The sequence below is a fragment of the Pteropus medius genome, unplaced genomic scaffold (genome assembly GCF_902729225.1).
Source record: "Pteropus medius unplaced genomic scaffold, Ma_sr-lr_union100, whole genome shotgun sequence".
NCBI lineage: Eukaryota > Metazoa > Chordata > Mammalia > Chiroptera > Pteropodidae > Pteropus > Pteropus medius.
Window position 1 is genome coordinate 2,045,818 of NW_024349125.1, and position 13,291 is coordinate 2,059,108.

Consider the following 13,291-nt stretch of genomic DNA (forward strand, 5'->3'; position numbering starts at 1 on the left):
TGTGAGAAAGAACAAGAAGGAAACTGCCCCTTTTCTTTGGGTAGTTCTTAGCCTCTAACCAGTTGTGTGTTGATCTCATTATGTTAATTTTGTTCTTCTAAACTAGATTTCAAATCTTTATAAATCATCTTCTTCTTTATGCTTTTGAAGTATCAAGAAATCAGGTTAGTGCTTGCCCAGTGATGAATGTCTGGTTAGGTCAGTGTCCCCATCATCATCACAATACCTCCCCTGCTGGCTGCCTGTGTTCACAGGGCACCTTCAGCTTTGGAACTAGATGCAGCTTTGGAACTAGATGCTACTTGTGTTGTTATAAGACACAAATCCTCTTACACACTGAATGATCATACATAAAAATGCACCCCAATCTTCCTTTTTGCTTAATACTCAGTATACTAAGAGAGATTTAATTCCCAACAAAAAGCCATACTTTCTAGCCTCAGGGCTTCTCTTCCTGATAAAGCCTTTCAGGATGAGTGGAAAGAAAGCTGCACCAGTGCATCCAACTCAAGATGCTATTCTTTTTCATGTATCTTTCCAGTATTTTCATTCGGTCCATAATTTCAACAGCGAGTTTGTTAAATGAGCCCTTCAAAATACATGGTCATGAATAATTTTAAGAGGAAAGTGGTTTAAACTGTGAGTGCTGAAAACAAGTATGCACCTGATGATGAATATGTTAGAATTTCCTTTCAAAAATCAATTTTCTCTGAAAAGAAAGGGAAAATTATAAGACAAGAATAAATACCTTGTCAACCAGGCTGTCCTGTGTCTTTGGGACATTGTTAACCCCACCCACAGGCATGTTCTTGATGTCTTTTACACACCCAGTGTGCCTGTATATGAAGCCCTTAAACACACATTCGAGAGGAAAAATGAGTAGTTATGGAGGGTAAAATGAAAGTGTCAGTGGAAACTATTGTTAAGACTTAAGAATAAAACTATTAATTTAAAGGAATAGAGAAACGGATGGTTTTTAATGTCAAGAGAGATAATTTTGTAAGGATCAGAGTGGAAATCAATGTTAAATGATGATGATGATGATGATGATGATGATGATTTAAAAAAATCTTGAAAATAACACAACACTTTTTTTCTTCTCCTGAACAGCTTGAGGTCCTCTTAGAATTATGTGAAAGGTGAGAGCACTTAAATAAGATGAAGGAACCTTGAAAAGTTTTCTTTTTTAAACACAGGAGCTTTGAGAAACCTAAAATAGAGGTAGATAATAAAAGTTTGGGGGATATATGTATTTGTTGCTGTGTGAATAAAGCTAAGCTACCCACATGTGCTCCAGTTGGAGTTTTGACAGTCGACATTAAAAGAAACGAGCTGTGGCAAAAGAAGAGACGACAAGGGTCACAGGAAACATGACACTGAGGGGAGCACGTGGTAAAGGTGATGAAAGGCAGATTTATAGACATACAAAAAAGGAAAACCTAATGGGGAGATGGGAAATGCCAGCCTGAAGGACATTTTTGGTCACTGGAACCTTCGGCTCAGTAGGTCCAAGGCTGGACACAAGCAGTTGTGGCAAGGGGACAGGTGTCAGAAGGCTTCAGTCTGTGACTTCATGCAGGCGTCTCTCTCCTTTTCATCGCCTCCTCATCCAAGAACCCACAGTGTTATCAAAGCACACTCTGATCTTGCAGTAGGAGCATTATGTATTTTGTTCTCATTTTGATCCAAGAGATTAATGTGTTTTTCACCATGTTCTCCATGAAGAGGGTAAGGACAAGCAGGATTTAGAGGAAACCCGGGGGACCCAGCCTACAAGAGCCTATGCTTAGAGGCAGAGGGCATCCTGGCATTTCCCCTAAGATTAAGTGAAACTTTTGAGAAAACTAAGGCAAGAACCACCTCCTAAACTGTGCCTGCATGAGGACACTCTCTTCATTGGAGACAGAGTCTGAGGATGGCCTGTGGGCCCAGGACTTTTAGGTTTTATGTATTATCAGGTGGCCTGAATCATCATGCGATGCCTCCTTTCAGATGTTTGTCAACACACGCTGAATAACCACAGAGGGTGCAATCAAGTGCTAAGTGTTTAGTCACATTAAAGGGTGTATAATCACAGGCCACATTTCTTTCTACTTTCCATTGGTTTCACCCACGGTGAAGAGTAGTCAGACGCTCTTTATTTATACCACTTCAAGGGCGCCATTGTAATAGAAGTTGCCTCTAAAAATACAGTGGTTAATGACATAAGGAGCAAAGTGGAGTGAAAAGAGCAGAGTTTTGGCATCAAAGGCAGATACCAAATCTGGCCCAGCCCCTGGCTGAGGGATATTGGGCCAGCTTTGTGACCTCTGAGTGTCTTCCCCTCATCTATAAAATTAGGATGCTGGTGTTGATGATGATATTGACCTCTACCTCCTAGTGTTATGAATAACACATCAAATATAAAAGGTAATGTCGATGTCAGCTGTTCTTACTATATCACAGGGATGGAGTATTTGGTCCCATGAAAGCCCAGGTGCACCCTGTCTGACCCATAGCAGGGTGTTCTAGCGTGAGACAGAATTAGTTCTCCATAAATTTGATGGGTGGGCACACCTCAGATTCCAGGGAAAGCCATCTCTAGACCCCACTGTCAGCCCTGACAGGTGGGAAGAACTCTGCAGATGGGTGGGGCAAGATCGAGCTGAGTGTCTTGCAGGCTTATTCAACATGAGCTCTACTTCACATTAGTTTTTGGAAATTACAAACTGCTGCAAATATCTGGGTCTAGATTTAATAGCTTTGAAACGCTGATGAATAGAATCAAAGGAAAATGTACTATTTAAAGATGGGAAGATATTTTCCTCTTTTATGAGAGGTAATGACTAAATTAATAGTTCTTCTCTGTGAGAAAAGAATAAAAACCTCACGATTGGTTTGAGTTTTCCAAAGGTGAAGCCAAGATTCCATTCTGGAACAGAATTCAAGACAGTGCAGAACTACCTGGTTTTCTACAATGATGTCAAAGGTGGTCTTCACTGTGGGTATAATTGCATTTTCTCATTTTTTCATTCTGAGCTCCTATTGTGTGCCTAATGATCCCCTAGGATCTGAGTGCTGCCCTCATGGAGCTTGCAGTCTAGTGAGGGAGACAGGTACCATTCATGTGTGATGGGTGTGTGATGGGTGATGGGTGTGATGCGTGATGGGTGAGATGTGTGAGGATGTGTGATGGGTGATGGGTGATGAGTCCGGTCTTGGAAGGCTTCAAGTGACTTTTAAGCTGAGATCTGCAGGATGAGTCAAACCTTACAGTCAAAATGGAGTGGGTACTGGCTTTAGCAGCACACAGACTGTGGTTGTAACAATACAGAGAAAGTTAACTCAGCCCCTGTTGCAAGGGTGACATGAAAATTTGTAAAATGTTACACACTTCTGCAAAACAGTGTAAATGTATTTAATACCCTTGACTGTATACTTAAAAATGTTTAAAATGTTAATTTTATGGTATGCATATTTTGCCACAATAAAATAAAAGGAGGATGGTGTTGGAAAGGTCCCATTGCAGGCAGAAGGAACAGAAGATACAAATGCCTTATGGGAAGAGGGAGAGTAGATGAAAGGAAAACCAGCAGGTCTGGTTTTTTAAGATTTGGGGGATGTTGTGAGGCCCAAGATGAGGCAGAGGTCAGACCACACTGAACCTGGATATTGATCTGTGTTTTGAGATTAGTGAGATGTTGTAGAGGGCTTTCATCAGGACAGTGACATAATTTTTGTTTTAAAAAGTCACCCTGGACTAGGGTGGAAAGTGGATGGAGTGGCAGTGGATGTGGCTGACCCGTTGGGAAGGTGTCAAAGTTCTTCAGGAGAGAGACAGATGCTACTTGGATGAGGGCATTGGAGTTGGGATGAAGAGAAGTGGATAGATTTGAGAAAAGTCAGAGGGCAAATAAATAAACTTGTTGATGACTTGCTGTGGGGGTGAGGGAAGGGACAAATCAAGAAAGATATTTATGATTCTGGATAGGTGATGGTACCAGTGACTGGGACAGGAAGCACAGGGAAAAGGGGTTAGGAGAAATGAATCACAATTTTTGTTTTAGACATGTTGAGTTTGTGGGCCTCAGGGAGGAGATCCTATGCACAGGATGCTGGCTCAGGGATCACTGAAGCCCACACTAATTTCTGGCAGAGTCTCAGTGATACTATCTGACTCACAGCACAGTGCTGTTCTCTGAGGCATGTCTGTCATAGGATATATGAGGACTTAGGACCACTCCCAAGAGAAAACAGATGGAATGCCCAGTATGCCTTATGTAGCAGGCTAGCCTACTCCACTGGGAAGCTGACAAAAATAATTTCTTCTTCTGAGTAGCTGCTCACAAAGAAGTTGTGTTGGCTCTGTGATAGAATCTTTACTAAACTGTTGTGGTGTGGTGGGTGGTAAATAAATTTGGGTTGGGTGCACAAAGCTGGGATGCCATCTGTGTGTCCAACTCTGGCCCCTAGACCCAACAGCAAGCATTCCTCAGAGTGCTTATGAAATGTCAGCATGAGAGGCAGATGCCGGGCACTGAACGACTGGAGCTAAATGTTATGTTCAGTTATAAGTCTTGAGCTCTGGAACAGCTGCCTTTTCATTTAATGATTTTGCAAAGTCAAAAATATACATATTTTAAATCAACCTGTGACAGAAGTAGCATTGTATTTTCAAACTTCTCTCCTCCCTGCTTTTAGCTTCTTATAATCTCTAAGACCACACTAGAGCCATTCTGAAATAACCTCATTCTTTATTCATGCCTCACTGATAAAAGATGTATAAAGGCTCCAATTGAACAATCAAATGTCAAGAAAACAATATTTTATCTAGGCAACTAAGCATGTAATAAATGCCTGCAATTAGTCACACATGCCTCAAGAAGTAAACACTGGCTGGATTGAATGGCTATTTTTAATAGTGCTCACAGACTGAGTTTGCTCACAGCGTACAAAAGTGTACAGGCCAAATTCTGATATAAGTTCAGAAATCTGCTGCTCTGGAAGTGGCTGGTCATAACCAATTTAAAAGTAGATAAGAGTATGAGATAAGCCTTCAGGTTTAATGGTAGATATGTACCGAAGGAAACTTTTTAATCTAAAAATGTCAACTAGGACCTTGATGTGTTTTTGTCCTCTCTCCCCAAATGATATAAGTAAGGCTACACATAAACTAATAAATATTATAAGCATGTCTAAGGAAAGCATTCTATTATGAGAGTAGAAGGGTGGTAAATAGTACAGGTGGAGTGTAGGAAAAAGGGTCAAAAAGTCCAAATGTGTGGGGTTTTGCCATTACTCTGATTCTAGAGTCACCAAGCACTAATCTCTTATTAATCTGACTCTGAATTTTGGCTTTGCTCCTGGTGGAAGAAGGCACCAACAACTTGGTACAATGATTTTGAATTACCCGATCAAAATATTTTTCATTGTAAATTGCTGCATTGTTATTCAGATTTACATAAATTCTTTGATAAGTTTGGTGGTGCTGGTCAGTTCCATAGCCTCTAAACTGCTTTGATCTTCCTCAAGAGCCCACCACGTTAGGAGTGGTCACTTTAGACTTGCCAGTTAACAGTATTCTGCTTTAAACAGAACATTTTGAACTTGAGCATTTGGTCTATTGAAAGTCCCATTTCATATCAGGGCTAGTTTAGATATTCTCTTATTTATGGCTTTAGATAAAAGCACAATCTTTGAGATGTTGCCATCCTATTTTTCCTCTTCTACAATATGATGTCCCTGAATATGAAGCTTGTTGTATAGTAAAGAATTTGGCTTTTTACCCCTGGTTTAGGGGAGGGAGACTAAATCCTAAGAATTTCATGAGTAATAGGAGCATCTTTGTTATTCATGAGCCCTTTGGCTCAAACTAGAGTTTATCCTAACAAGATGACTCAGAGTGAGGTTTGGTCATTAGAAAGAAGAGCCATGTGGTTAGAGGGTTGGGGGTTTGAGCCAGTGTGACCTCCAGGAAGGGAAGGGGAACTGGAGATTGAGTTCAATCATGTGGTCAATGATTCCATCAACCATAGCTACCTAATGAAACCTCAATAAAAACTCTGGACACTGAAACTTGGTGGAGCTTCCATGTTGGTGAGCATGTTAATATGCTGGAAGAGTGATGCTCCCTGATTCCATGAAGAAAGGACATGGAAGCTCTGTGTTCATGACTCTTCCAGACCTTGCCTTATGTATATCTTCATTTGTCTGGGTCTTGATTTGAATCCTTTATAATAAAACTGTATTTATAAGTATAGTGCTTTCCTGGGTTCTGTGAGTCATTCTAGTGAATTATTGAAACTAACAAGGGTTATAGGAACCTCCTGAACTTGTAATCTTTGGTCAGAAGTACATGTGGCTTGGGGACCCCCAAACTTGTGGCTGTCATCTCAACTGGGGACAGTCTTGTTGGGGACCATGCCCTTTAACCTATGGAGTCTGCTGCTAACTCTAGGTGTTTGTATCAGAATTGAATTGTGTTGCTGCATACAAAGGGTGTACACATGGCAAGGGAGACAGATGTACCTGTCCTGCCCTGGTGTACTCAGGATTCTTACTGAGTCACATCCCGCAGGGAAGTTTAGTTTCACTTAACTTCATTCCATTCCATGTCTTTTGTCCCTACAGGCACATGTGTCTTGAGAAAGACTCATAAATGTATAAGTTGGCATTTTTGGTTATTGTTATACCATTGAAACAGCTTGTAACTTTTCTTTCTTAAGGGAGTGTCATAAAACACCCCCTACATTCTCCCAAATGAAGTATCCAGATGAACTGAGATTCCAATTTTAAAGTAGACCATGTGCTTTTTCTCATGTGATCCTTCCAAAATCCCTGTGGAGTAGAATTATTGCCCCCATCCTGAGGGTGAGGAGACTGATGCTTATGGAAGTTAGTTAACATGCCTAATAAGTGGCAGACCCTAGATTAGCTCCCAGATCCAAAGCCCATGCACTTAATCTCTAGGCTCTACTAATAACAACTTTGTGTTTGAGTCTTGATAACAGTCTCAGCAAGCAACACTTGAAAGCCAAATTTGTAGATTTCTGTTCTTTGTTAATCACTCCCCTAACCACTGTTCCACACAAGATAGATGCACATTAACTGTTGCCTGTTAGTTATTAAATATTTACTTAAAATACAGTGAAATTAATCTTGGGAAAAGTCTTGGAAGACTTTTGTAAAAATTAGCTCTAGTATAGTTTCTTTTATTTTTTTAAACAAGTTTTAACAACCAAACTCAATCACTTGGCATGGTCCTCCCAATCATAAGACTTGACACAGGAAAGATTAAACATGAGAACTCAAATGACACCTTCTGGTTTCCCCACATGTCCATTCAGTATGGATAGGTCCCTACCCTGTGCTGCATTCGGTAGCATTTAGCTGCCTGCACATGGCTGAGATGGCAAGTAGAAAGGACAAGAGTAATGTCAGACTCATAATGTTTTATCCTACATTCGATGTGTGTCAGACATAGAACAGTGGAAAATAGAGGGATGGAAAAGGAATACCCAACAAAAGAAAGTCGGGGTAAAAATATTAATTTTAGAATTACTCTAATCTCTGTGATTTCTTTGTTGCACAAACATTTCCACCTCACCTACCAGCCACATTGCTCAGTCTTCATTACTGACCCAGAATAGGAGTCCTTGCATTCTTTTTATTTTTATATGGTCTTATAGAGACCTTAAGTTTCTTCCTTTCTGCTTCTGGGTAAAGGAGAGCAATTTTTTAAACCTGAATACTATTCTAGGATGGGGTTAACGAGAAAAGTTCAGTTTTGACCTGACCTTGAGATATCACTGTTATTTCTGAGATTTTTCACCAAGACAAGTTTCTCTTGAGTCCTGCCTCTATTCTCATCTGTCTTTATGACCAAATCCTGACTCAGATCTTGTGATCTGAAGAAAGGAGAGGCACATGCTGGATGTCCTGGAAACTAATAGATCAGCTCGAAGTCTCTACCATGGAGGAACAGACAGGCATCCAGAGGTGGCTTTCTGGGACCTTGCTCAGTGGGACTCTCCAGATGACACAGGGTGGTCTTGAAAAGTTCATTCTGCTTCTCCTCTTCCTCTTATTTAAACTAGAGGAAGAGGTGAAAAAGAGCAAGTACAGAGAAACAAATAGAGCCAAGGGAAAGAGGAAGGAGGGAAAGAATCAATGTTTAAAATGTTGATTCTTGGAAGAAGTTTGATCAGTCTCCAGGACTCAGACTCCCTAGCAGCTCACTCAACTTCCTACACTGTGGGAGCTTCTGAGGAGGGCCTCTATGAGGGAGCTTTCCTTTGCATTGCATTCTTTCGTACACTTTGAACTTTTGTCTTACCATGGATATACGCTATTTGAATGGTTAATATACTAAAATAAATGTGCAACTGCCCAACACCTGTTTAGTACTCTGGAGGAACTAGGATACAGAAATCAATCAGTTCAGACTAAGGGGAAAACTCTCCTCCTGTCTTTGCTGTGGGGCCAGGGCGAAACGTCTGCTGCTCCAAAACCATTGATGTAACTTTTGACATAACTGTACACCATCTGTCTTGTTATTTGCTTAATATTTAAGAAAAATATGCTCACTTTCTTTTACTTAAGTAATTTTTTTTTTACAAAAAAGACCTTTAAATGTCTCAAACAGTTTTACCCATAGATGAATATGCACTCACATCTATTAAGCATTTAAAAACAAAAACAAAAACAAAAACAACTTACTACCATTGGTCTGATTGCCACATAGTTGGAGGAACTGGTGGTGAGAAAAGACTGAAAAGAGTGTTACTGGTTGGGATTAAGTAAGGGAGGCGTCTCCCGCTCCCAGGCTTCTGAGAAGCTGTACCACCTCTCTAGGGACAGATGGGACTTTTAAGGAGCCAAACCGTATTTATTGTACTGGAGTGACATCCCAGTCATCAAGGAGTATCTAAAGATGTGAGAATTTTCTCCCTGGGAGGTATTGTAACATATTTTGGTATCAGCCAAAACCAAATAGTTGACAGTTCACAGGCAGAAATTCTGATAGGAACTTGTGGTTAAGAAGTGTCCAGAAATGCAATGCAATTATAAACAGCTCTCCTTGCCCACTTGCCTCTTCTTTTAGCACAAGAAAGCAAAATGTGTGGGATATGGAATGCTTCGCATTTCCATTTACTCCCAGTTACTCCAGCGTGAGCCTTTCTAGTCACAAACTTTATCTTGAATGCCAGTATTTCTGAGACTGTGACTAAAAAAGGCACAAAAAGAGAAAAGGGGAAAAAATCCTGAACCACGGCCCTGTATAGCCACTGAGAAGAGCAGCCTTGGCAGGAAGGACCACCTCTCTCTGGCAAATGTGCTGTGACCATAGTTTGTATCTAAAGAAGCTCAGTGGACACTAAAGCCTGTACAGGGGCCAAAAGTCAAAGTGGCTGTGGCTCCCAGCAGACTCTTTTGATCTACTTGCTTAAACCACATCCTTCTACAATCACTCCCTCTCAACCAGCCTCTTGGCAGGTCAGCTAGCGGTAGAGCATGATCTGCTCTCTGCTCTCTGGCAGTTGTATTTGGGGAAAAAAATACAAGTACAAATAAAATGCAAGAGAGCTTGCTTTCTGGTCAAGAAGGCAAGAATCCTCAGATGAGGCTATAAGGGAAAAAGTACACTGTAGACTTTAATGCTAAAATGTCAATAGCTAACATTTATTGCAGTCTTTTGGTGTTTAAGGTTCTGTTAAACACTTTGCTTATGTAATCTTCACTGCAGCCTTAAGAGGTAAGTTCTTTTGATATGAAAAACCTGAGGTTCAGAGAGGTTAAGCGACTGGCCTAAGGTCTCCAGCTTGGAAGATGCAGCCCCAGGACTCTCACCTGCAGCCTGTGGGCTAACTGGCCCTAAGCCCCTTCTGCAGGCCCAGACCACATGGGGCCTTTGGAGAGTTCAGATGCATATTAGCATGCTAATGAGTCTGGAAAGGTCAGCAGTAAACACTTAAAAATGAAGTTGTTTTTGTTCTTCAGTCCAGAGTTTCTCACACTTAGTTGACAATAAGCTCTCCTGACCCATTTCTTTTTAAATAGGAGTATTATTCCCCCAAAATAGAAGGAAATGAGCCAGGTCTCTGTGGGCATTTTTGTGCAGGCCTGGGAGGAGCTTCTTTTCCAGTTCTGCTGTTGATGTGCATGTCTCTGGCCAGGCTCTTAGTAAGCATCAGGCCTGGGATCAGTTACTGTGGCCAGACGGCCTGGAGGGACCACTAGGTGTCATCTAGTCAGGGCCCCGGGGTTGGTGCCTGTGTATTGGGGGTAAAGCCCAGAGAGGGACCTTTTTTTTTCTTATTCAGGACATTTTTTTTAATTATAAGAGAGAAAAATAACTACTGTGCTTTAAGAGGGGGAGGGGTAGGAAGATTTTATATATATATATCTATGTATATATATAGTATATATACTAAAGAAATAAAGGATCCAAGATATATAGCCGGCTCCAGATCTGAGTCCAGGGACTAAAATAAACTCTCTCTTTCTATCCCCCACCTCCACCCCCACCACCTCCATCTTTCAGCTGTCCTCTTCCTGTGCGTTGGTTTCATTCTTAGGCAACATTCTCCCCATGGTGACCAACAGCAGTTCCATGCTCCATCATCTTTACTGCTGGCAGACCAAGAAAATAATGTGTTCCCCTTTTCTATAGTTCCAATCTAGGCCCAGGTTCTGGTTTTCCCTGGACCCATTTAGATCACGGGGCATTCCTGAGCTAATCTCTGGCACTTCTTTGATGAGTCAGGCTTGTGTCTTGGGCCTAGAGATGGGGTTAGCCCTCCTTTCACCACAAGGAAAGTGAGTTGAAGATGGACAGCCCCTTTTCCCTCATTAGTCTATTATAAGGGAAGGTGAGGTTCAACACTGGTCAGGCAAAACTAATAGCTCCAGTATGAGGGAAGTTGCTGTGAGCCAGGAGTTGTCTGTCTATTTATCCTCTGAAGAGCAGTTCCACTTCTTAGAGTTTATCTTAAGCAGATGATTGGACAGATATGCAAAAATATGTATGTGTGTGTGTGTGTGTGTGTGTGTAATGTTCATTGAAATGTTACTTATCATAGTGTGAAACCAGAAAGTCTTTCAAAAGGGAGTTGTTTAAATAAATTATTCACATCCAGATACTAAGAAGCCAACAACAAAAAAAAATAGTGTAGATTTGCAATTAATTTTAAGATGTCTAGAACATATTGTTATATGAAAAAATAGGTTATAAAAATCATTTGTGATAAGACTACACTTTTGAAAAATTATCTTTTTGATTCTACATGAATAGAGAGATTCAAAATACTGTATTAGCAGTATTTATTGCTGGGTAGTGAACTTTGGGTAATTTTTACAACCTTTTTACTTTCCTGAATTATGGCCAAAGCATGTATATTTTTATAATTAGAAAAAGCACAGTTATTTATTCTTTTCAAAGAGAACTCCATTTTCTGATCTAATTTAAGATTCCCAGCCTGGGGGAATCCTATTTCCCCCTTTAGAATCTGTATGTTCTGAAGGAGCATGTTGGTCAGTGGAGGCTGAGGTGATGGCCTGGAGCTCCTCGTACCTAATGTACTGTCATCTGACCTTGTCATGATTATCTGGGGAAGCCTGGCTTTGTGCCTTGCTTGCACTTTAGCGGTGGTTCAGTGCTTGTGGTGTTTGGGTGAGGTGACCCAGTGTTGTAAGTAATCCTCTGATGGGCGCTGTCCATCTCATCTGAATGCCTAAGACAGTAAATCTTTTATAACCAGTCTCTCTCACTCTCACTCTCTTCCTCCTTGCTTCCATGTCTCCTGTAGCAAAAAGCCTTAGTCTCCTGGCTCTCCTGGGTGGGCATATACGGTTCAGCTTATCTGTACTAAAAGCAGCCTGAGGGCTAGAACATTGGTCTGAAAGCCAAGAACTCCTCCTAATTTTACCATTGAATTGCTTTGTGAAAAGACTTTCTGCTTTCATTTCTTCTGTCACTGGTACTGAATCGTTTGTCCGAAAGTCAAAAGGCCCTTTTGTTGCTACCCAAGCATAAGTAAAGCTGTGGTTTAAATGCAATAAAGCCTTTTTGAGCAGTCAAGCTCACTTTTAAGTTGGTACGTTTAAAGATTTTGCGATTTTTCAGTCTATGTTTCACACAAGGTTATTAAAGGAAAAGTACCAATTAATTTTGAAATAAAAGCTGGGAGTTTAAAGGTGTTCATACCTTAAGTCACGACATAAAGCAAATATGGCACTTTTTTCCCTATATTTCATCACTTAGACCACCCTCCATTTGTGCTTTCACACACCTTGAACAGAGTGGAGGATCACATAAGGGTATATTTTCCAAATCAAGCTGTTTGGATAATTATAGTTTGACCCAAGACAATCCCTAACATCTGTAGAGTGCATTCTCTACATTGCTAGCAGGGTGGTTTTACTCAGTTACTAATACAAGATCTTAACAAGTTACTGCCTTGCTTAAAAACCTTTGATGAGTCGCCATTATTTTTGTAACAAAGTACAAACTCCTTAGGCAGCATTTCAAGGGCTTCCCCATTTAACCCCAACTTACCTCTCTTTTCCTTCCCTCTATTCCTCTTGCTGACAGCACAGCTGATTCCTCAGGGAGGCTGCTGCCCATCCTTCACAGATATCACCTCTGTGAGACCTCCATGCCTCCCCCAGATGAGACCCCATAGCAGCACACATGTTCTTCTTATGACCTTACCACACTGACCCAATGACCTTTACTGAAGTATAATCGACAAATAAAATTGTATATATTTAAGGTGTACAACATGATGTTTTAATACACATAGACTTTGTGAAACGGTTATCAAAATCAAGCTAATTAACATTTCCAGCACCTCACATAGTAATTTGTGTGTGTGTATGTGTGTGTGTGTGTATGGTGAGAACACTTAAGATCTGCAGTCTTAGCAAATTCAAGTTTACAATACAGTATTATTAGTTATAGCGGTTACCATAGGCTGGGGGAAGGGAAAATGGGGAGATGTACAACAACGTTTCATTTGTGTAAGAAGACTAAGTTCTAGAGATCCAAAGTACAATCTGGTTACCAACCCAGTTTTAATTGTTTGTCTTCACCACCAGATCCTGCACCCTCTGGGGAAGCCATTCCCAAATCTAGGTAAGCATTAAGATCTCCTGGGAAGCTTGATAAAAATACAAAAATTCTCGAACCACACACCTGACCAATAGAATTAGAATCCTGTGAATGGAGCCCAACGATCCAGAAATTTTAAAAAGTTTTCCAGGTGATTCTGACCAGCAATTAACTACTGCCCTAGGACAAGCCATCTTTTTC

At 40.8% G+C, this 13,291-nt stretch overlaps 1 non-coding gene and 1 pseudogene across 1 annotated transcript; one reads left to right on the top strand and one right to left on the bottom strand.

The window, feature by feature from the left end:
- Positions 1-12,604, bottom strand: part of LOC120616919 (band 4.1-like protein 4B) — a 49,953-nt pseudogene extending 37,349 nt beyond the window's left edge.
- Positions 3,270-3,377, top strand: LOC120616934 (U6 spliceosomal RNA). The gene has a single exon (XR_005656736.1). It is a non-coding gene; the product is annotated as a U6 spliceosomal RNA (small nuclear RNA).
- Positions 12,605-13,291: the final 687 nt, after the last annotated feature.